Below are 23,471 nucleotides of genomic sequence, written 5' to 3'. Positions count from 1 at the left end.
GTCTAATCCCTCCCCGGATAATCTTTCTCTTCTTGGGGATGAACCTCTGTACTGTGTTTTCAATTATACCCACAAACTCCTGCCATTTTTGCTCTACTGTTTTCCCTGCTAGGCTCTGCTTCCAGTCTCTTTTCGTCAGTTCCTCTCTCATGCCCTCATAATTATCTTTATTTAACTATAACACCATTTCATCCGATTTTGCCTTCTCTCTTTCAAACTGCAGACTGAACTCTACCATATTATGATCACTGCTTCCTAAGTGTTCTCTTACTTTAAGACCTTTTATAAAGTCTGGTTCATTACATAGCACTAGTTCCAGAATAGCCTGCTCCCTTGTGGGCTCCATGACAAGCTGTTCCAAAAAGCCATCCTGTAAGCATTCCATGAATTCCCTTTCTTTGGATCCACTGGCAACATTATTTACCCAGTCCACCTGCATATTGAAGTCCCCCATGATCACTGTGACCTTGCCTTTCTGACATGCCTTCTCTATTTCCCGGTACATATTGTGCCTCTGGTCCTGACCACTGTTAGGAGGTCTGTACATCACTTCCATTATGGTTTTTTTGCCTTTGTGGTTCCTCAATTCCACCCACACAGACACCACATCATCCGACCCTATGTCATTGTGTGCCATAGATTGAATTTTGTTCTTAACTAACAAGGAACAGGAGAATCGACGTTTCGGGCATAAGCCCTGAAGAAGGGCTTACGCCCGAAACGTCGATTCTCCTGTTCCTTGGATGCTGCCGGACCTGCTGCGCTTTTCCAGCAACACATTTTCAGTTCTGATCTCCAGTATCTGCAGTCCTCACTTTCTCCTCTTAACTAACAAGGCAACCTCGCCCCCTCTGCCCACCTCCCTGTCTTTTCGATAAGTTGTAAATCCTTGGATGTTTAACTGCCAGTCCTGAACCCCCTGCAACCACGTCTCTATGATGCCTACCACATCATAATCATTCACAATGATCTGTGCCGTTAGTTCATCTACTTTGTTACGAATGCTACGAGCATTCAGGTAAAGTGCCTTAATTCTAACATTCTTATCATTCGAGATATATTGGAAGTCATAAGATGTCCTAAGTTATCCTTCCTTTTTGTTGCATTCCTAGTCTGCCTCAAGCTTAAATCCACCTGCACACATGCTATCCTGCTGCTTATCTTTCCATTTAACTCCATACTCCCTGTCGCTTTCACTTTCCCTTCCTCCCAACTCAGACGTTTAAAGTCCTACTGACCAGCCGATTTATCCTCTTCGCTAGAACATTGGTACCTGATCAGTTCAGGTGGAGACCGTCCCAACGGTACAGATCCCCCCGTTCCAAAAATGATGTCAATGCCCCATGAAATGGAACCCCTCTTTCCCACACCAATCCCTTAGCCACATGTTTACTTCCCTAACTTTCTTATCCCTATGCCAATTGGCACGTGGCTCGGGCAGTAATCCGGAGATTATGACCCTTGAGGACCTGTACTTCAATTTCCTTCCCAGTGCTCGATAATCCCCAAACAGGTCCTCCACCCTAGCTTTGCCTATGTTGTTAGTCCCAATGTGGACCACAACAACTGGATCTTCCCCCTCCCGCTCCAATATCCTTTCAAGCCGGTCAGAGATGTCCCGCACCCTGGCACCGGGTAGGCAACACACCAATGCGAGACTCCCGATGCAGCTTGCAAAGGATACTATCTGTCCCCCTAATTATAGAATCCCCTATAACAACTACTTGTCTTTTTGCTCCCCCCTCTTGAATGGCCTTCTGCACCATGGTGCCGTGGTCAGCTGGCTCATCCTGTCCAGAGCCCTTTTCCTCATCCGTATAGGGAGCAAGAATCTCATATCTGTTGGACAAGGTTAAGGGCTGAGGCTCCTGCACTCCTGAACTCAGGTTCCCCCTACCTGCCTCACTTACAGTCACACTCTGATGTCCCTGATCACTAACTGAATGTGAATTACTTAATCTCCCAGGTGTGACTGCCACCTGAAACAAAGTGTCCAGGTAACTCTCCCCCTCCCGGATGTGCCGCAGTGTTTGAAGCTCAGATTCCAGATCATCAATTCTGATCCGGAGTTCTCCCGCTCCTTCTCCGCTGCTGCTCGCACTTAAAATGGCCGTTGGCGTCGAAGGGTGAGTATTTATACTCACTGCTTACCTTCCCGGCTACCCCTCTGGTCCCCGTCACTTCCTCCACTGCTCCTGCTCCTTCTATGAAAGAGAAAAACACCGCTCCCCACTACCGGTAAGTAACTTTAATAAAAACTGCATTACCTTATCTGCAGTCTTCCGAGTTCGTCCTATCTCCGCTGCTGCTTGCACTTAAAATGTTGATGATGAAGATGTAAACTGTTTTCAGGAGGACTTACACAGGCTTGGTAATGAGGCAAGAAGCGACCATGACAAATGGAAAATAACATAAAGTTATCTACTTTGAGGGGGAGAACAGATGTCGACAGCGTTCCTTAAAAGCTGAGAGTTTGGAATTTTGAAACAAGTTGAATTATTTCAAACCCTCTCTGATTTTAGACTGGTGCTCATTTGAAGATTATGAATAATTATTAATGTTTTGGAGACATATTTTCCCTTCTCGTTAATTGATCACTGGTCCACTCGAGTACCCCCGATGGGTTTCTAAAAAAGAATTTCTCCACTGACCACCGGGAGACCTTGGACCAGTTAAAACACTGATGGTGAGACCATCAATACACAGAACAGGACAGGCCAGGGGGTTGTTTCTGCATGAGCGGCTACATGGAAAATAAAATCCACAGAAGCTTAACGATTGATTAGTCATTTGCAACAATTTCAAAATATACAGAATTGCAGAATAGAAATAAAGAAGATATAACAGAAAGGACTTGCATTTCTGTTGCACCTTTCATGGTTTTTGGCCATATTTAAGTGCATTGGAGTCAATGGAGAGCTTTTGAAGTATATTAGCGTAGAAAACATCAGTGATTATTTTTGTCACTGAATCATCCTGGAGTAGGAGAATCAATGAAATTAATTTCACTTTAATTTTACATTGAATCACATCCTGGTCAGTTTACAGACTATTCAATTGCTCAGTGTTACTTGGTTATCTGACTGGCGTTATACTGACACCCACTGTTCAGAATGTGATCGTACAGATTAAACAAATTTTACTAACATTAATTTTCTCAAGAAACAAATTAACTGTCAGAGTTTCCTGCGGGTACACATTTCTCCCTTTGTCTGATACATCCTCCATATTTTCAGAATGGAACAACCTGATTTCTTTGTCAGTGTCCATTTCAGAGCAGACCTGAGAATTTCAATAGCGACGTCAATTATAAGTTATTTACACTTTTAACTTTCCTCAGCTTTTGTGATAGCTTACCCCGCTGAAACATTAATTTTCACAACATCATAGCACCAGGTACTGATCCATGCTCTAAGTTTATCACTTTTATTCCTGATACTCCTTGCGCTAAAGCAAACACACTAGCTGGTCTACCTCTTGCTATTGCCTCATCTGCATCAACTCTCACCTCTGGTATACAGCTCAGGTTCCCACCCCCCTGCCATACTAGTTTAAACTCTCTCGAACTAGTCGAGCAAACCTTCCACCCAGGACATTGGTCCCTTTCCAGTTCAGGTGCAACCCGTCCTTCTTGTACAGGTCCCACCTTCCCCAGAAGGCATCCCAATTATCTACATATCTGAAGCCCTCCCTCCTACACCAGCTGCGCAGCCATGTATTAATCTGCACCCTCTCCCTGTTCCTCGCCTCGCTATCTCGTGGCACCGGTAGTAAACCCGAGAACAATACTCTGTTCGTCCTGCTTTGCAGCTTCCATCCTAACTCCCTGAAATCACTTTTTATATCCTCGATCCTTTTCCTGGCTATATCATTAGTGCCAATATGTAACACGATTTCTGGCTGTTCGCTCTCCCCTTTTAGAACCTTATACACCCGATCGGAGACGTCCCAGACCCTGGCACCAGGGAGGCAACGTGCCTTCCGGGAATCCCGATCCTGACCACAAAGTCTCCTGTCGATTCCCCTAACTATCGAGTCCCCTACCACGAGTACTTTTCTATTCTGCCCCCTTCCCTTCTTTGCCACAGTATCAGGCTCAGTGCCAGAGAACTGACTGCTATGGCTTTCCTCTGGTAGGTCATCCCCCCCAGCAGTATCCAAAATGGTATACTTACCCAGCAGTATCCAAAATGGTATACTTATTGCTGAGGGGAATGTCCACAGGGGATCTCTGCACTGTCTGTCTGTCCCCTTTCTCCCCCTAACTGTAACCCATCTATCCTTGTCCTGAGCCTTAGGAGTGACCAACTCCCGGTAACTCCTCTCAATTATACCCCCTCAGCCTCCCAAATGATCTCGATTCTGATCTCCAGCATCTGCAGTCCTCACTTTCTCCTAGTCTGCTTCCAGATGTTCAATTTATAATTAACTATACAGAAATTGGCACGTTTAATTGGCAAAGGCTTTGATGTTCAAGGCTAATGTTTATTTGATGTTCAATGAGATTTCCAACTGACTACAAACAAAAACTTGGACTCTTTTATAAACAGACATCTGTGCTTACCATTATTACTGTATTGTAGGATTTGCATCCAGCAGCATCTTTATACCTTTGCAACAATACTCAAGTTGCTCCATAACAAAATAAGCAGAGCTGGGTAATATGATACTGGAAGACTCAACAGACAATAATATATCACAGGCATGTCAGTGTTTGGGGTAACATAGAGATATTTGGAACAGTCTTTTAACAGCAATGTGATCCAAGTTAAGGCTGAGTCTGAGTTAAGGCTGAGTCTGAGACCTTTATACCCTCAGGTAACATGGTATGATTTGTTAGTGATATCATAAGTATGAATTTTTACTTTATCCTGTATTCTAATTGTGAGACATAATAGATCCACATTTGAAAACTTTCATTCTGCCCCCACACTGCTGAGTCAACTATGATAGAAGGTCACTTTGTTCTAAAATATGGTTAGGAACCATTGAAATTTTGGGGTCTTTGATCATTTATTTTACTCTGTTGCAAAGACAGAAGTTGAGAAGCTGATTTGGTTCAGTTGTTTGTCTCCATGTGATAACATTGCACAATTGCAACACAACTTGTTGTACAACTGACTAATTACATTTGAAAGAAAGTGAGGGCTGCAGATGCTGGAGATCAGAGCTGAAAATGTGTTGCTGGAAAAGCGCAGCAGGTCAGGCAACATCCAAGGAACTGGAGAAACGACGTTTCGGGCATAAGTCCTTCTTCAGGAATGAGGAAAGTGTGTCCAGCAGGCACCTTCCCCTGCAACCGCAAGAAATGCAAAACTTGCGCCCACACCTCCCCCCTTACTTCCCTCCTAAGGCCCCAAGGGACACTTCCATATCCGCCACAAATTCACCTGCCCCTCCACACACATCATCTATTGCATCCGCTGCACCCGATGTGGCCTCCTCTATATTGGTGAGACAGGCCGCCTACTTGCGGAACGTTTCAGAGAACACCTCTGGGACACTGAACCAACCAACCCAACCACCCCGTAGCCCAACACTTTAACTCCCCCTCCCACTCCACCAAGGACATGCAGGTCCTTGGACTCCTCCATCGCCAGACCATGGCAACACAACGGTTGGAGGAAGAGCGCCTCATCTTCTGCCTGGGAACCCTCCAACCACAAGGGATGAACTCAGATTTCTCCAGTTTCCTTATTTCCCCTCCCCCCACCTTGTCTCAGTCAAATCCCTCGAACTCAGCACTGCCTTCCTAACCTGCAATCATCTTCCTGACCTCTCGGCCCACTCCGGCCTATCACCCTCACCTTGACCTCCCACCACCTATCGCATTTCCAACGCCCTTCCCCCAAGTCCCTCCTCCCTACCTTTTATCTTAGCCTGCTGGACACACTTTCCTCATTCCTGAAGAAGGGCTTATGCCCGAAACGTCGATCCTCCTGTTCCTTGGATGCTGCCTGACCTGCTGCACTTTTCCAGCAACACATTTTCAGCTAATTACATTTGAAGTGTAGATAAACACAGCAGCTGATTGATACGTAGCAAAACCCCTCAAAAACAACTGAGATGAAACACTAGTTAACAATTTGTTAGTGATGTTGATTGAAGCATGCATGTTTTTCAGGACCTTGAGCGAGCTACCCTGCATCTCTTTGAATCAAGCTAAGGGTATGTTTTGTCCATTCACAAATCAGCATTTTGAAGGGCATTTCCAATAATGCAGCAGTCAGAAAAATAGTAACGTTCCTGTCTAGACTATGTGCAGTAACTCCACTCCTATTGCAATTTGCTTTTCTCTCCATTTCACCCTCTAGAACATTCTGCATTTCTCTGATCAAAGTACTGTATTTATCTCATTTCAGTAATGTGGCAGGTTCCCAAGTGCTTAGGCATTTCCTTTACAAACAGGCCATGACAAGAGAAGTTGTTATATATGTACCTTGTTTGATTGTATCCTGAGTGTTAGTCACCTTTAAGCAGATATACTGACTGCAGACATCCAGCAAATCCGGCAAACCCAGTTGATAATAAATAAACACCAATATAAATAGCTCAATATGTATTTAAGACAATGGCACAATCGCGAAAAACTCAATTGGAGCAACTATCCAGAATGAGATCCAATTCAATTTTAGATGGTCACGTTCGGTCTATTCAAAATTTTCTGTCGATGAATGCAACCAGACTGTTAAAACAGCTATTACAAAACAAACATAATTTTTGATATATTGAGATTCAGAGGGTCCTGAATCTCCAGGAAAATGCCCAATTTAATAGGAATATTTATAGCTATCCACAGATTTAGTCATTCCTTTGTTAAGATGGAAGAGCAAGCAAAAATATCTATAGCATTCTATCCTTTCTGATCCATTGTGGATAAAGGAATCATCAAAATACAATGAAAGTTAGATGAATGTGAATGTTTTCTGATGACCTTTTATTGTACTAAGATGTTTTCACTGATCCAAATATTGACAAGGGACATCATATGGCATCAAATTAAAGCACAGAATGTGTAATCAACATGCCATCTTTTCTTGGGAAAAGCGCTTTGAAAATGTCAAAGTCATATTTACTTTTCTTGCTTACTGTTAAAATGTTGGCAAGAAGCTGTTGTAAAAAGACAGAGTTACACCAGAAAACCATCAGACCAACAGTAAACCATCTGATCTGCAAAGGTAATAAAATCTGATCTGTAAAGGTAATAAACAAAAATATCTTGAAAGTGGAAGAAGGCATCCTCCCAATTTTGTTCCAATATCAAATTCACCTCAGAAACTCCCACATAGGATTTCAAAAATGATTGGTCTTGAACCTTACTGCAAAGCATTTGCTTTGGAAGACCTTCACATTAATATATACACATCTAGGAAACTTACAGGCCTGCACTGAAAGGAACTGAAATAATTGTAACTAGTAATCATATGGTTTCAACCTCACATTCATCAAATATTTTGTCTGATAGGGCCTATGAGACAAGTGAGGGAGATATTGCATTTTAAGAATCATTGATAAGTCCAAATGATCCCATAACACTATTTTAAACATGAAGTAGAGTTGCAGGTAGATAGGATAGTGAAGAAGGTGTTTTGTACGTTTTCCTTTATTGGTCAGAGTATTGAGTACAGGAGTTGGGAGGTCATGTTGTGGCTGTACAGGACGTTGGTTAGGCACTTTTGGAATATTGCGTGCAATTCTGGTCTACTTCCTATCAGAAGGATATTGTGAAACTTGAAAGGATTCAGAAAAGATTTACAAGGATGTTGCCAGGGTTGGAGTATTTGAGCTACAGGGAGAGGTTGAATAGGCTAGGCTGTATTCCCTGGAGCGTCAGAGGCTGAGGGGTGACCTTATAGAGGTTTATGAAGTCATGAGAGGCATGGATAGCATAATAGACAAGGTCTTTTCCCTGGGGTGGGGGAGTCCAGAACTAGAGGGCATAGGTTTAGGGTGAGAGGGGAAAGATATGAAAGGGACCTAAGGGGCAACATTTTCACGCCGAGGGTGATGCATGTATGGAATGAGGTGCCAGAGGAAGTAGTGGAGGCTGGCACAATTACAGCATTTAAAAGGCATCTGGATGGTTATATGAATAGGAAGGGTTTAGAGGAGATATGGGCCAAGTGCTGGCAAATGGGATGAGATTAGGTTAGGTTATCTGGTCAGCATGGATGAGTTGGACTGAAGAGTCTGTTTACATGCTGTACATCACTATGACTCTCAGTAGTTTGAAAATTTAATGGTGGTCCTGGCATGGAGGATGACTTGCTGCTGTTCTTTAGGAATTCTTTGGGAATATTTGCATACACCAGCAGGGGAAGACAGGGCAACATTCCCTCAGTACTGCACTGCAGTGGTAGCATAGATTTTTTTGTGTCATTAACTGGAGTGGTCCAAAAATTCACAACTTCTGCCTCAGGGCACAGTCCTGGCTGAAAGGGGAAACTATAATGAGTGAATCTTGAACTTCCTGGAAGACTAACTGAGTTAAAAATATCCTTCACGACATTTCTGTGACTAATAAATGGGACCAGTTGTCAGGCTCTTGATCTACATTTCCACCCTGTGGAGGTAGCTGAGTAACTTGTTATTCATTTCTTATTGCCTTCTGTGAAGGTCTTATTCGTTGCTGACCATCTGTACACGTGAAAGTTGAAAATTGCAATAGAAAACCACAGATTCACTCAAATCTTCACTGAATGAAAAGCATTAAGAGCTTTAAAAAGATAAAAACACTGGGATGCGAATAAGCTGATTAAAACATAGAGTCTTGTGCATGGTACACACCAATGTCACTGTATGTGGCAGATTGATCTGTTCCCATTAAACATGCTGCTTTGTTCTGATGGTGTTAAGTTTTTAAAGAGATGTTAGTGCTGCAATCCTCCAGGCAAGTGAAGAGTAGTACATCACACAGCAGGTCTGGAAACATCTATGTAAAAAGAATCAGTGGGCAGCACTTTCACCTCCCAAAAGAGAGTTACGAAAAAGTTGGTAAGAAAATGAAATAATTGTGTGACTTGGCCCTATTGAGATACTTAACCCTTCTCAATTCCTCACCAATTAAGTTCTTGCAAGAAGGTCCATTATGGACTTCATTGAGCATCCATCATTTAAGAAGCTTAACTCATCAATTAATGGTCACAAAGTCCTCAATTCACCATCATTCTGATTACCTGCCTTACCCACAACAAAAAGTAGCTATTGGCTCTATCTCACTGAATTACACAGCAATCTATCCTGATGCATTACTGGTTGACTAACAGGAAGCAAAGAGTGGGGATAAATGAGTGCTATTCTGGCTGGCAATCAGTGACTAGTGGTGTGCCTCAGGGATCGGTGTTGGGACCACAATTATTCACAATTTATATAGATGATTTGGAGTTGGGGTCCACGTGTAATGTGTCAAAGTATGCAGATGACACTGTGATGAATGGAGAGCAAAGTGTGCAGCGGACTGTGAAACTTTGCAGAGGAGCATAGATACTTTGCGTGAGTGGGCAAAAGTCTGGCAGATAGAATACAATGTTAATAAACATGAAGTCATCCATTTTGGTAGGAGTAACAGTAAAAAGGACTATTATTTGAATGGTAAAAGGCTGCAGCATGCTGCTATGCAGAGGGATCTGGGTGTCCTTGTGGATGAATCAAAGAAAGTTGGTCTACAGTTACAACAAGTAATTAGGAAGGCAAATGGAATTTTGTCTTTCATTGCTAAAGGGTTGAGTTTAAAAGCAGGGAGGTCATTTTGCAGCTGTACAAGGTGCTGGTGAGGCCACACCTAGAGTACTGTGTGCAGATTTGGTCTCCTTATTTGAGAAAGGATGTACTGGCACTGGAGGGGGTGCAGAGGAGGTTCACAAGGTTGATTCTGGAGTTGAGGGCATTGGCTTATGAGGGGAGACTGAGTAGGCAGGGATTACATTCTTTGGAATTCAGAAGAGTAAAAGGGTAATCTTATAAAAGCATATAAAATTATGAAGGGAATAGATGAGATAGAAGTAGAGAGGATGTTTCCACTGGTGGGTGAAACTGGGACAAGAGGGCATAGCCCTGAAATTAGTGGGAACAGAGTTAGGCCTGAATTGAGAAGGAACCTCTTCACCCAGAGGGTTGTGAATCTATGGAATTCCTTGCCCAAGGAAGTGGTTAACACTATTTAGAACATAGAACATAGAACATAGAAGAATACAGCGCAGTACAGGCCCTTGGGCCCTCGATGTTGCGCCGATCCAAGCCCACCTAAACTACACTAACCCACTATCCTCCATATGCCTATCCAATGCCCTCTTAAATGCCCATAAAGAGGGAGAGTCCACCACTGTTACTGGCAGGGCATTCCATGAACTAACGACTCGCTGAGTGAAGAACCTACCCCTAACATCAGTCCTATATCTACCCCCCCTTAATTTAAAGCTATGCCCCCTTGTAATACCCGACTCAATACGCGGGAAAAGGTTCATACTGTCGACCCTATCTAACCCCCTAATCATCTTGTACACCTCAATCAAGTCACCCCTAAACCTTCTTTTCTCTAGTGAAAACAGCCCCAAGTGCCTCAGTCTTTCCTCATACGATTTTCCTTTCATACCAGGCAACATCCTGGTAAACCTCCTCTGCACCCGTTCCAATGACTCCACATCCTTCCGAAAGTATGGCGACCAAAACTGCACACAATATTCCAGATGCGGCCGTACCAGAGTCTTATACAACTGCATCATGACCTCAGGACTCCGGAACTCAATTCCTCTACCAATAAAAGCCAGTACGCCATATGCCTTCCTCACCGCACTATTTACCTGGGTGGCAACTTTCAGAGATCTGTGTACATAGACACCAAGATCCCTCTGCTCATCCACACTACCAAGTATCCGACCATTAGCCCAGTACCCCATCTTTTTGTTATTCTTCCCAAAGTGAATCACCTCGCACTTAGCTACATTGAATTCCATCTGCCACCTTTCTGCCCAGCTCTGCAGCTTCTCTATATCCTGCTGTAACCTGCCACATGCTTCCTCACTGTCAACAACTCCTCCGACTTTCGTGTCATCCGCAAACTTGCTCACCCAACCTTCTAACCCCTCTTCCAGGTCATTTATAAAAATGACAAACAGCAATGGTCCCAAAACAGATCCTTGCGTAACACCGCTAGTGACGGCACTCCATGAAGAAACTTTGCCATCAACTACTACCCTCTGTCTTCTTCCATCCAGCCAATTCCTAATCCAAACCTCCAACTCACCCTCAATGCCATATCTCCGTATTTTCTGCAGTAGTCTACCATGGGGAACCTTATCGAACGCCTTACTAAAATCCATATATACCACATCTACCGCTTTCCCCTCATCAACCTCCTTCGTCACCTTTTCAAAGAATTCAATAAGGTTTGTGAGGCACGACTTGCCCTTCACAAAACCATGCTGACTATCCTTGATCACATTATTCCTATCTAGATGTGCATAAATCCTATCCCTTACAATTCTCTCTAAGACTTTGCCCACAACAGAAGTGAGACTCACCGGCCTATAGTTACTAGGGCTATCCCTACTCCCCTTTTTGAACAAGGGAACCACATTTGCTATCCTCCAGTCTTCTGGGACTACTCCTGTAGACAAAGAGGACATAAAAATCAAGGCCAATGGCTCTGCAATCTCCTCCCTTGCTTCCCAGAGAATCCTAGGATAAATGCCATCAGGCCCAGGGGACTTATCTATTTTCACCTTTTCCAGGATTTCCAACACCTCTTCTCTACATACCTCAAAGCCATCCATTCTACTTATTTGTGCCTCAGTATTCTCATCGACAACAATGCCCTGTTCCTGAGTGAATACTGAAGAAAAGTATTCATTCAGTGTCTCCCCAATCTCTTCCGCCTCCACACGCAACTTCCCCCGACTATCCTTGACTGGACCTATTCCTACCCTAGTCATTCTTTTATTCCTAACATACCTATAGAAAGCCTTAGGGTTTTCCCTAATCCTATCTACTAAGGACCTTTCGTGTCCCCTCCTTGCTGCTTTTAGCTCTCTCTTCAGGTCCTTCCTGGCTACCCTATAACTCTCAATCGCCCCAATTGAACCTTCACGTCTCATCTTGAGATAGGCCGCCCTCTTCCATTTAACAAGGGATTCCAATTCCTTATTAAACCACGGCTCCCTCGCACGACCCTTTCCTACCTGCCTGACAGGTACATAATTATCAAGGACACTCAATAGTTGCCCCTTGAACAAGTTCCACATATCATTTACACTCTTGCCTTGGAGTCTACTTTTCCAAGCCACACATCCTAAGTCATGCCTCACCGCATCATAATTTCCCTTACCCCAGCTATAATTCTTGCCCTGTAGTACACACTTATCCCTCTCCATCACGAGTGTAAAAATCACCGAATTATGGTCACTATCCCCAAAGTGCTCACCTACCTCTAATTCTAACACCTGGCCTGGTTCGTTACCCAGAACCAAATCCAGTATGGCCTCACCTCTTGTTGGCCTGTCTACATATTGTGTCAGGAAACTCTCCTGCACACATTGAACAAACACTGACCCATCTAACGAACTTGAGCTATAGCTTTCCCAATCAATATCAGGAAAGTTAAAGTCCCCCATAACAACCACCCTATTACTGTCACTCATCTCCTGAATCACCTTCCCAATCCTTTCTTCAATGATTCTAGGACTATTAGGAGGCCTGTAAAAGACTCCTAACAGGGTGACCTCACCTTTCCTATTCCTAACCTCAGCCCAAACTACCTCAGATGGCAAGTCCTCATCCATCGTCCTTTCCACCGCTGTAATACTATCTTTGACAAGCAATGCCACACCTCCCCCTCTTTTACCCCCACCTCTAAACCTACTAAAACATTTAAATCCCGGAACCTGCAACAGCCAATCCTGTCCCTGTTCTAGCCATGTCTCCGTAATAGCCACAACATCGAAGTCCCAGGTACCAACCCACGCTGCAAGTTCACCTACCTTATTTCGTATACTTCTTGCATTGAAGTATACACACTTCAAACAACTTCCCTGTTTACAGGCACCCTCCTTGGAAATTGATGCCATGTTCCTCACCTCCCTACACTCCAGGCCCTGCACCCTGAAGCTACAATCTGGGTTCCCATGCCCCTGCCGAGTTAGTTTAAACCCCCCCCAAGAGCACTAGCAAACCTCCCCCCAAGGATACTGGTTCCCCTCAGGTTCAGGTGTAGACCATCCTGTTTATAGAGGTCCCACCGTCCCCAGAAAGAACCCCAGTTATCCAAAAACTGGAACCCCTCCCTCCTGCACCATCCCTGAAGCCACGCATTTAATTGTTCTCTCTCCCTATTCCTCGAATCTCTATCACGTGGCACGGGTAACAAACCAGAGACAACAACTCTGTTTGTTCTAACTCCAAGCTTCCAACCTAGCTCCCTGAAAGCCTGTCTAACATCCTCAGCACTCCTCCTACCTATGTCGTTGGTGCCAATGTGGACCACGACTTCGGGTTGCTCCCCCTCCCCCTCCAGGACCCGGAAAACACGATCAGAGACATCACGTACCCTTGCACCTGGGAGGCAACATACCAAACGTGAGTCTCTCTCGTTCCCACAAAACCGCCTATCTGTGCCACGAACTATCGAGTCCCCAATTACTACTGCTCTGCTCCTCTTCACCCTTCCCTTCTGAGTAACGGGGACAGGCTCCGTGCCAGAGACCTGAGCCCCGTTACTTACCCCTGGTAAGTCATCCCCCCCACAAGTATCCAAAACGGTATACTTGTTCTTGAGGGGAATGGCCGCAGGAGGTCCCTGCACTGGCTGCTTCCTCCCAGTCCCCCTCACTGTAACCCATCTATCTGCCATCTTTGGAGTTACTACTTCCCTATAACTCTGATCTATGACCCCCTCTGCCTCCTGAATGATCCGAAGTTCATCCAACTCCAGCTCCAGTTCCCTAACACGGTCTTGGAGGAGCTGGAGATGGGTGCACTTCCTGCAAGTGTAATCGGCAGGGATGTCGATGGCATCCCTCACCTCATACATGTTGCAGGAGGAACATTGCACTGCCTTCACTGCCATCCCTCTAAAGCTAACTGTTTAAACAAAAACTGTGTCTAAATAATACAAGCAAAATTCAGCACTTACCTGCTTGCCACAACAGATGTTATTATTAGGTTAGAGGAGGAGGGCGGGTGGGAGGCACTACCCGTGTAGTGCCTCGGGTTCCTCTCCTTCACGCTTTTAAAGGGGGAAAAAAACTAACCCAGCTAAGCTTACACTAACTGCTTCCGGGTCTCGGCTGCCCCTCTGCTTGCCGTCACTTCCTCTGCTGCTCCCGCTCTTTCTGTGAAGGAGAGAGAAAACAAAACACCGATGCCCGCTACAGGTAAGTAATTTTGAAAAAAACTCTTACCTTAGCTGTAGTCTCCCGGGTTCACCTCAACTCAGTAAATAATTTTAAAGCTAAGGTAGACATTCTTTTTGAGCGATAAAGGAATTAAGGGATACGGTCAGAGTACGGGTGCATGGATCTGAGTCCACAAAAAGATCAGCCATGATCATATTGAATGGCAAAGTAGGCTCAAAGGGCCGGATGGCCTACTCCTGCTCCTAGATCGTATGTTCTTATTTACACGACATTTTGGTTACTTTAATCTGAATACAGATTTGGCAAATCAATCAGTAACCATGATTTAGAGCCGGAAATCTTGGAGTGCATACAAAATAGTCTTCTGGATCAAAACATTAAGAAACTAACTAGAGGACTGGCCATACTAGACTAGGTATTGTGTAATGAGAAAAGAATAATTGGCAGTCTGGGGGACCCTTGGGAAAGAGTAGCTACTATATGGCAGAATTCTTCATTAAATGGTGAATGACGTCGTTGATTCTGAGTCCAAGGTGAAGTCAGTTAAATCTAAGTAGAGGAAACAATGATAGTTTTGTTTTATTCATTCACGGGTGAAGGTGTCACAGGCAAGGCAACATTTATTGCCCATCCCTAATTGCCCAAAAAATCTGTCGTCACATGTAGGCCAGACCAGGTAAGGATGGCAGTTTCCTTTCCTAAAGGGCATTAGTGAACCAGATGGCTTTTTCCAATAATTATCAATGGATTCATAGTCATCTATAAACTCTTAATCCCAGATATTTTATTGAATTCAAATTCCACCATCTGCCATGGCAGGATTCAGCTCCATGCCCCCCGGAACATTAACTAGGTCTCTAGGTTAGCAATCGAGCAATAATACCATCAGGCCATTGCTTCAATCTTGGTATGAGGTTTGAGCTGCCTATGACAATTTGGGTCAAATTAGTCCAAACGATAACAGTGGATAGACAATGGCAAACATTTGAAGAGTGAATGGGTGAACTGCAGCAATTGTTCATTCCTGTCTGCTGCAAAAATAAAACGGAAAAGCTGGCCAAACCATGGCTTATAAGGGAAATTAGAAAGCATGTTAGACCCAAGGAAGAAACATCTAAATTGGACAAAAACAAATGACAGATTTGACATGGGAGCAGCTTAGAATTCAGCAAAGGAGGACACAGTGATTACCTAAGAAAAGGAAAATAGTGTATGATGGTAAGCTTGTGCAGTACATGAAAACTGATTGTAAACACTTCTCCAGGAATGTGAAGAGAAAAGGATTATTGAAGACAGATGTGGATCATAGTTAGAAACAGGGAGGCTATAATGGTGAACAGCTACCTCATTAACTATCTATTTGGGTTCTATTCTTACAAAGGACACTGACAATATCCCAAAAATGTTGGGGTACATCTGATCCAATGAGAGAGAGGAACTAAAGGAAATCAATATCAGCAAGGAAATGGAATTGGGAAAATTGATGTCACTGAAAGCAAGCAAGTCCTAGGTAGGGGCCAGTAATCTACATCCTAGAGTACTTAATGAAATGGCCATAGAAATAATAGATGTATTATGTCATATTTTAAGATTTAATAAACTTGGAATAGTTAATGTAAATCCTCTATTTAAAAAAAAGGTTATCATTGACTAGAAACTGGTCAAGTCATATCAACCCTGTGGCTACAACAACAGGTTAGGTTCAGAGTCCTGCAGTGATTAAGTCACCTCGACTCTAGAAGGCACAAGTCAGAAGTGTGATGGAATATTCCCCACTTGCCTGGATGGTTGCAGCTTCAACAACCCTCAAGATCCTTATCACCATCCAGGACAAAGCAATCTACTTAATTGGCACCAATCCACAATCACTCACTCTTTTCCCCTTTAACACACACTCTTATGTACCATCTACAAAATGCATTGTAGCAACTCATCCGAGATCCCGAGTCAGCTCCGTCCAAATCCATAACCACTGCCGTCTAGATGGACAAGGGCAGCAGATATGTGGGATCACCATCCCCTGCAAATTCCTATCCAAGCAACTCACCATCCTGACTTGAAAATATAGAATCACACAGTACAGAAGAGGGCCTTTCGATCAATAAGTCTGCACCCGCAAAGCCAAGTTAAATCTAGATTGCTCACACATTTCAAATGCTCATCCAAATACTTCTCAAAAGTTATGAGATTACCTGCCTCTATTATCCTCCCGGCAAGTGCATTCTGGATCCCCACCAACTTCTGGGTGAAAATACTTTTCTTTAACTACCTCTAAACCTCCGCTCCCTTCAATTAAAGTGGACAGCTGTTTTATTTCCACCCTGTCCATGCCCTTTAGAATTTTATACACCTCTACCAGGTCCAGCTCAACCTTCTCTGCTCCAAAGGAAACAAACCAAGCTTATCCAGCCTCGCTACACAGATAGAATGCTCCATCCAAGGCAAATTCCTGGTGAATCTCCTCTGTGCAAGCGCATCCTTTATATAATGAGGAGACCAGCACTGCACATAGTACTCTGATTATGGCCTAATCAAAGTCCTAGACAGGTTCAACATGACCTCCCTGCTCTTAAAATCCATGCCAAGACTTATAAAAGCTATATAGGGCTTATATTTCTATATCACTGTGTCGAAATCCTGGAAATTTCTCCATAACTCAGTTGCGGATGCATCTATAGCAAAGTGTAATTCTTAGATTTCCTACAGTGTGGAAACAGGCCCTTCAGCCCAACAAGTCCACACCAACCCTCCGAAGAGCAACCCACCCAGACCCATTCCCTTACATTCACCCCTTCACCTAACACTACAGGTAATTTAGCATGGTCAATTCACCTAACCTGCACATCTTTGGATTGTAGGAGGAAACCGGAGCACCTGGAGAAAACCCACACAGACACAGAGAGAATGTGCAAACTCCACACAGAAGTGGGAATTGAACCCGGGTCTCTGGTGCTGTGAGGCAGCAGTGCTAACCACTGAGCCACCATGCCACTGTGCAACATTTCATAAACATACGTACAATTTAATATTATTTGTTGCAAGCTTTGTTTCGAAGTGTTCTAAATTAAATATAAGGTTTGAAGTTAACAATTTATTAAAGTAATAAAATTATCTTTGAAAAAGAAATTCTTATTTTAGTTTCAGACCAAAGTGTGCAAGTATAGTCAGTGGAAAAGAGGTGAAGTTACTTTGTTTTGAAATTTGATTAAAAAGGAATTGAAGATGTAACAGAGATGGCTTAGTGAACAGTAGATCTTTAGACATTGGTGTCAGGAGTGAGTCAATAAGTTGAGTGATTTTTGTCGTATTCATTTTGGACTCAGTTTGAGAAGAATGGTGATTGCACTTTATTTCTGTCCTCTGGCACACAACACAGGCATCTGACAGTGTGGCCCTGTGTCTTCGGAATGGACAGAAATTGTTGTGGGCAAGCAACGGCGAGCACATTGCAGCAGTGGGATGTTGTCTTGCAGTGGATGAGGACAGGCAGTGATCTGATTGTACCGCTGCCTCCGCCAATAGTATGGACAATAATTCCCTCACTTTAGATTCATCTGCAATTCCGAGAGCATGTGATGGTGAAGCTATTGCAGTGGAAGGTTCCCTTAAACCAAAGGTAGATGATGAGTCTGTGGCATGGTCAGCTCAGGATTGACCATCCCACCACGACAGGGTCTCTGCTAGATCCATGGCAACAGTCTTCAGGCTAATGCAGAGCTCCTTCAACCCATGTATGCAAGTTTTGGTCGACGATGCCCTCCACCGCATCTCTTCCACTTCCCGCTCCTCCGCCCTTGAGCCCCGCCCCTCCAACCGCCACCAGGACAGAACCCCACTGGGGCTCACCTACCACCCCACCAATCTCCATGTACAGCGCATCATCCGCCGTCATTTCCGCTACCTCCAAACGGACCCCACCACCAAGGATATATTTCCCTCCCCTCCCCTATCAGCATTCCGTAAAGACCACTCCCTCCGTGACTCCCTCGTCAGATCCACACCCCCCACCAACCCAACCTCCACTCCCGGCACCTTCCCCTGCAACCGCAGGAGATGCAAGACTTGCGCCCATACCTCCCCCCTCACTTCCCTCCAAGGCCCCAAAGGAAACTTCCATATCCGCCACAGATTCACCTGCACCTCCACACATATCATCTATTGCATCCTCTGCACCCAATGTGGCCTCCTCTATATTGGGGAGACAGGCCGGCTACTTGCGGAACGTTTCAGAGAACACCTCTGGGACACCCGGACCAACCAACCCAACCACCCTGTAGCTCAACATTTCAATCCCCCCTCCCACTCCACCAAGGATATGCAGGTCTTTGGACTCCTCCATCGTCAGACCACAACAAAACGACGGTTGGAGGAAGAACGCCTCATCTTCCGGCTAGGAACCCTCCAACCACAAGGGATGAACTCGGATTTCACCAGTTTCCTCATTTCCCCTCCCCCCACCCTGTCTCAGTCAAATCCATCAAATTCAGCACCGCCTTCCTAACCTGAGATCTTCTTCCCGACCTCTCCGCCCCCACCCCAGTCTGACCTATCACCCTCACCTTGACCTCTTTCCAACTATCACATTTCCGACGCCCCTCCCCCAAGTCCCTCCTCCCTACCTTTTATCTTAGCCTGCTGGACAAACTTTCCTCATTCCTGAAGAAGGGCTTATGCCCGAAACGTCGATTCTCCTGTTCCCTGGATGCTGCCTGACCTGCTGCGCTTTTCCAGCAACACATCTCCGGCTCTGATCTCCAGCATCTGCAGACCTCACTTTCTCCTGCAAGTTTTTGATAGCAGGCAAACAACTAGAGATTATTCAGCCTCATTCTAACCAACTGTTCATGAATTGTGAACAGACCTGATGTGGTCTATCCAATCTGTGGCGTAGCACAGTAGCAAAATTGGTTAGCACTGCTGCCTCACTGTGCTAGGGACTCGGGTTCAATTCCACCTTTGGTCAACTGGGTGACATTTGTACATTCTTCCTGTATCTGCATGGGTTCTCTGGTTTCCTCCTACTGTCCAAAGATGTGCAGGCTAGATGAACTGGTCTTGCTACATTGCCTCATAGTATCCAAGGATGTGCAGGCTACATGGATTAACCATGGAAATGCACAATTACAGGGATAGGGTAGCAGGATGACTTTGGATGGAATGCTCTTCCAAGGGACGGTGTGGACTCAATGGGCCGAATTGCCTTCTTCCCCACTGTAGGGATTCTATAACCCCTTACATGGCGACTTCAACAGACGAATAGGCAGTTTCTGCAGAGGCATCAGACTCAGCTTAGGAGTAGGTCCAAGACAGTTTCTGGCTGGAACTTCAACAACTGCACCATCTGATCAAAAGTGAATCCTTGTCGCCTCTAACCAGATATAGCCCAAAGTAGAGATAGACTCATAGAGTCATAGAGATGTACAGCATGGAAACAGACCCTTCGGTCCATGCTGACCAGATATCCCAGCCCAATCTAGTCCCACCTGCTAGCATCTGACCCATATCCCTCCAAACCCTTCCTATTCATATACCCATCCAAATGCGTCTTAAATGTTGCAATTGTACCAGCCTCCACCACTTCCTCCGGCAGCTCATTCCATACCCATACCACCCTCTGTGTGAAATAGTTGTCCCGTAGGTCTCTTTTATATCTTTCCCCTCTCACCCTAAACCTATGTCCTCTAGTTCTGGAAACCCTGACCCCAGGGAAAAGACTTTGCCTATTTACCCTATCCATGACCGTCATAATTTTGTAGACCTCAGCCTCAGCCGCTCCAGAGAAAACAGCCCCAGCCTGTTCAGCCTCTCCCTGTAGCTCAAATCCTCCAACCTTGGCAACATCCTTGTAAATCTTTTCTGAACCCTTTCAAGTTTCACAAAGCGATAGACAGCAATTCTACACAGATATGTCCTGTCCAGTCTGTTTACAGCAAGCTGCATTTCCTGTTGAAACCAACTGTGGTCACCTGTTTTGTGGTTCCTGTATTGACCAGATATCCCAGCCCAATCTAGTCCCACCTGCTAGCATCTGACCCATATCCCTCCAAACCCTTCCTATTCATATACCCATCTAAATGCCTCTTAAATGTTGCAATTGTACCAGCCTCCACCACTTCCCCCGATAGGAAGGAGACCAGAATTGCATGCAATATTCCAACAGTGGCCTAACCAATGTCCTGTACAGCCGCAACATGACCTCCCAACTCCTGTACTTAATACTCTGACCAATAAACAAAAGCATACCAAATGCCTTCTTCACTATCCTATCTACCTGCGACTCCACTTTCAAGGAGCAATGAACCTGCACTCCAAGGTCTCTTTGTTCAGCCACACTCCCTAGGATCTTACCATTAAGTATATAAGTCCTGCTAAGATTTGCTTTCCCAAAATGCAGCACCTCGCATTTATCTGAATTAAACTCCATCTGCCACTTCTCAGCCGATTTGCCAATCTGGGCATGATCCTGTTGTAATCTGAGGTAACCCTCTTCGGTGCCCACAACATCTCCAATTTTGGTGTCATCTGCAAACTTACTAACTGTACCTCTTATGCTCACATCCAAATCATTTACGTAAATGACAAAAAGTAGAGGACCCAACGCCTATCCTTGTGGCACTCCACTGGTCATAGGCCTCCAGTCTGAAAAACAACCCTCCACCACCACCCTCTGTCTTCTACCTTTGAGCCAGTTCTGTATCCAAATGGCTAGTTCTCCCTGTATTCCATGAGATCCACACCCCCCACCGACCCAACCACCACTCCCGGCACCTTCCCTTGCAACCGCAGGAGGTGCAACACTTGCGCCCACACCTCCCCCCTCACTTCTCTCCAAGGCCCCAAAGGAAACTTCCATATCCGCCACAGATTCACCTGCACCTCCACCCACATCATCTACTGCATCCGCTGCAGCCGGTGTGGCCTCCTCTATATTGGGGAGACAGGCCGCCTACTTGCGGAGCGATTCAGAGAGCACCTCTGGGCCACCCGGACGAACCAACCAAACCACCCTGTAGCACAGCATTTCAACTCCCCCTCCCACTCCACCGAGGATATGCAGGTCATTGGACTCATCCACCGCCAAACCACAACAACGCGACGGTCGGAGGAGGAGCGTCTTATCTTCCGACTGGGAACCCTCCAACCACAGGGGATGAACTTGGACTTCACCAGTTTCTTCATCCCCCCTCCCCCCACCTTGTCTCAGCTGAATCCCTCCAGCCCGGCACCGCCTTCCTGACCTGCAGTCTTCTTCTTGACCTCTCCGCCTCCATCCTACTCCGACCTATCACCCTCACCTTGACCTCTTTCCACCTATCACATTTCCAACGCCCCTCCTCCAAGTCCCTCCTCCCTACCTTTTATCTTCTCCTGCTGAACACTCTCTGCTCATTCCTGAAGAAGGGCCTGTGCCCGAAACGTCGAATCTCCTGTTCCCTGGATGCTGCCTGACCTGCTGTGCTGTTCCAGCAATAAAGTTTCAACATGAGATCTAACCTTGCTAATCAGTCTCCCATGGGAACCTTGTCGAACGCCTTACTGAAGTCCATATAGATCACATCTACTGCTCTGCCCTCATCAATCCTCTTTCTTACTTCCTCAAGAAACTCAATCAAGTTTGTGAGACATGATTTCCCATGCACAAAACCATGTTGACTATTCTAAATCAGTCCTTGCCTTTCCAAAACCATTAAATCCTGTCCCTCAGGATTCCCTCCAACAACTTGCCCACCACCGATGTCAGGCTCACTGGTATATTGTTCCCTGGCTTGTCCTTACCACCCTTCTTAAACAGTGGCACCACGTTTGCCAACCTCCAGTCTTCCGGCACTTCACCTGTGACTATCAATGATACAAATATCTCAGCAAGAGGCACAGCAATCACTTCTCCAGCTTCTCACAGCGTACTAGGGTACATCTGGTCAGGTCCTGGGGATTTATCCACCTTTATGGGTTTCAAGACATACAGCACTTCCTCCTCTGTAATATGGACATTTTGCAAGATGTCACCATCTATTTCCCTACAGTCTATATCTTCCATATCCTTTTCCACAGTAAATACTGGTGCAAAATACTCATTTAGTATCTCCCCCATTTTCTGCGGCTCCACACAAAGACCGCCTTGCTGATCTTTGAGGGGCCCTATTCTCTCCCTAGTCACCCTTTTGTCCTTAATGCATTTGTAAAAACTCTTTTGATTCTCCTTAATTCTATTTGCCAAAGCTATCTCATGTCCCCTTTTTGCCCTCCTGATTTCCCTTTTCAGTATTCTCCTACTGTCTTTATACTCTTCTAAGGATTCACTCGATCTATCCTGTCTATACCTTACATATGCTTCCTTCTTTTTCTTAACCATACCCTCAATTTCTTTTGTCATCCAGCTTTCCCTATAGCTACCAGCCTTTTCTTTCACCCTGACAGTAATATACTTTATCTGGATTCTCGTTATCATGTCTAATCCTGAGCTTGCATTCAGGACTGAGGAGGTCTCTTCACAAAAAAAAAGAGAAAGATGTTGGGAGATCAAGGCTTCATGTCAATTATAACATCCCACAGCATAATGCTGCTGCAGCCCACTCCCCTGTTGACTATTGTTACAAGAGGAGAAAGTGAGGACTGCAGATGCTGGAGATCAGAGCTTGAAGGAGGAAGAGAGCTTCTTCAAGGAAGGCATCCTGAAGAAGGGCTCATGCCCGAACCGTCGATTCTCCTGCTCCTTGGATGCTGCCTGACCTGCTGCGCTTTTCCAGTAACACATTTTCAGCTATTGTTACAAGAGGGATATTTTATCTATTTCCATGTCTTTACCTTTTATTTTGAAGCCAGCATTTGACTGTAGGTTTAGTGTTAGGTAAAAACAATGACTGCAGATGCTGGAAACCAGATTCTGGATTCGTGGTGCTGGAAGAGCACAGCAGTTCAGGCAGCATCCAAGGAGCTTTGAAATCGACGTTTCGGGCAAGTGTTGTACTTTTTGGTCTCAGGATTCATTCCCCTGAAGGTATTATTCATCAAGGAATGTTTCAAAGATTTGCATTATGCCACATTATTCCCATTTATTGTTCTGTGTTATCAGATGTAGCTGTAAAATAATTCTACATTTCTGTATTTAGATCATGACAGTTC

This window comes from Chiloscyllium plagiosum, unplaced genomic scaffold (genome assembly GCF_037043375.1).
Source record: "Chiloscyllium plagiosum isolate Xiang-an unplaced genomic scaffold, Cpla_swu_hap1 HiC_scaffold_11, whole genome shotgun sequence".
Taxonomy (NCBI): Eukaryota; Metazoa; Chordata; class Chondrichthyes; order Orectolobiformes; family Hemiscylliidae; genus Chiloscyllium; species Chiloscyllium plagiosum.
This window is presented reverse-complemented; position numbering follows the sequence as displayed.